Source organism: Malurus melanocephalus, unplaced genomic scaffold, assembly GCF_030028575.1.
Source record: "Malurus melanocephalus ecotype Western Australia unplaced genomic scaffold, MMel_1.1 scaffold_0, whole genome shotgun sequence".
NCBI lineage: Eukaryota > Metazoa > Chordata > Aves > Passeriformes > Maluridae > Malurus > Malurus melanocephalus.
In genome coordinates, this window is record NW_026623232.1 from 8013026 (window position 1) to 8015678 (window position 2653).

Consider the following 2653-nt stretch of genomic DNA (forward strand, 5'->3'; position numbering starts at 1 on the left):
GGCATAACTCAGTCTGGCATCGTGCCCCTTTCCATATTTCACCAGAATGCTACCCCAGAAGGCGAGATGTGTGTGCACAGCCCTCTCACAGTTTCTCAGGCACTAATATCCAGTTGTGGCATAGCACTGCAAACCCCTGAGTGCCTCTGACGAATATTGCAGTGAACAAAATCAAGCCCTCATGAGAAATGCCCCATTGAGCCAGACTAATGGTCCATCTAATTCATGGCAATTCAGCTGCTGCTTGGGGAGTCAAGCGAGTTGGCCGCTTCCTGAAGTCTGTTCACCTTGGCTGCCTGCTGCATGGCTGCTGGGGGATTCTGCTTCATTTAGCATTTTGTCAGACTGGAATAACGTACATGCTTGTGTATAGTGCAGCACTGATAGTCTGGGGAGCATCAGAAGGATAAACTACATTAACAGCATTACTTTTATAGTTATCTGCATTTATCTGCCAGCATTCTCCTTTGCTGATGAATCTTACTAAATTCAATCTTATTTGTGTTTCCCTGTCTTTCTCCCTGAGGTTTCTACCACTGACARCTCAGGGTTTAGCAGGTTTAGCAATAATGGCAGCTGTTCTGTTGGGTGAGCACTTCTGTTTTACCTATTGTGCTGTCTAGACTTGAACCCCGTAGAGAAGGACATTACATCGAGAGCAAAGATGATGATATTTGGGTAAACTTTATCTTTCTATGCAAAAATCATGCCAAAAATGGGATAGTGTAGGGAAAAACCCATTGGTGCGCAAAATCAGATGCTGATCCTTGGTGTGTTAGAGAAGGAAATAAAACAGGAAAGTTCCCACTCAATCGTAAACACAATCATATTTTTTTCTCTACTAACTGAGACAAACCATCTTTTACAGACAACAGTTTGCTCTCAGAGACACACAGTCTACATTGAGTGCCCTGAAAGKTTCCTGTCCTGTCCAGAAGCATCCCTTGCTTCTCCTCAGCAGAGCAAATGACTTACCACTGCAACAGGAGCTAAATTAATACAAAGGGTCTAGGAGATGGGGTTATTTGTAGTTCATCTTCTTTGTAGTCTGTCATGGAACTACTTCTTTTGAAAGAGAGATTTTTGAACCAATGAGTAGGAAGCTGCAGAGGGTGGGGAAGGAAGAAATACATTTTCCTCAGTATGATTTTTGGGTTGACCACCCTTCCATTTTAAAGTTCTTGGCAAGTACTGATGGGTTGTTCTACACAGCACATCTTTCAAGAAGACATTTACAAAGAAATAACTGATGTATAAGTATTTGCTAATGAGGGAGGGGTCGGACACATCACACATTTCTAGAATCTAKAAAGTCTAAGTGTCTGTGATTACCAGAGAAAACCACCAGCTAGCAACTGAGCTGGAAAAAAGAACTACAAAATCTTGGTGCTAAGTTTAAATATATTCAATGTAAGTTGCAATCTTAATTTTCATTTGTCTGTGTTGTTTGTTTTTTTTTTTTAGGTTCATCTGAAAATTGTAAAAAAAAAAAAAAAAAAAAAAAAAAAAAAAAGAAAACAAACCTGAAACTATTCTTCTGCCTCCCAAGAACAKACCATGAGTATGCCTGATCTACACCTGGAGAAATCACTACCCAATCAGTATCAGCATGCACTCATTTTTCTTTAAAATAATTTCTGATCATGCAGTGAAAAACAGAGTACCTAGAATGAAGTGTTGCTGAAAACAAGTTTTGTTGATCACACTTAGGTGTGACTTGTGATCCACTTCCACCTGAGGRGGGTGGTCAAGCAAGGAAAACAAAAATTGGTCTTAACTATATTATAGGATGATAGAATGAAGCTCATTGTCTGCATTCCTTCCATATTTGTCATCATTGTCTTGTCCACATTACCAATCTGCTCTTGTACTGGTAACAGCTTCCATTTCAGGCCTGAAGACAATATACAATTTTCACCCAATATATTACTCTCTTACCTTAAAAATGTACAAAACCATTGAGCACTTTTCAGAAGGCTTTGGCAGCACAGTAGTATTATTTGTCAAGGAAGTAAACCTTCTCACCCAACCTCTTAAATGGCATGTTTCCAGAAGAGGAGGTAGACATTTAAACTTTGAATTGCAATAGCATGTGTTAAAGCATAAAACAGGAACATACACAGAACTAAGGCACGCTTCTTGAAGTTATGTTCACACATTGTGACATTAGAGCTTATTTTCTCTTCTAAGTGTGTCTCATTGCTTCCATTCACTGTACCAAAGAGAGACTATAACCTTAAATAAAATGTGGGAAATTTTGTTTGTTTGTGAGGGGTGGATTTTTTCTTTTTTCTTTTTGTTTGTTTGAGGTTTTTAAGCGTCCATACAGAGCTAAAAACAAAAATAAGTGGCCCAAAACACAATCCAAAATATTTGTCACAGGCAGAAATTAACAGCAGATACATCATACTGAAGCTTTTCTGGATGCAAAAWGTCCCCCAGAGTCAGAACCAATGCTGATACATAACAAAACTTAGGCAATACGACTTTCAGTGTTCAGGTATTAAATAAAAATTACCTAATTAAATGGTATAAAATACGTACATTAATTRACATTCTCCTAACAGCCAGCTCACCATGGTCTAGTTACTGGWAACCAAAACCAATAAACATGTCCCTCTTGTCTTCAGCAGTGGGTTTTCCAAAAAAAGTT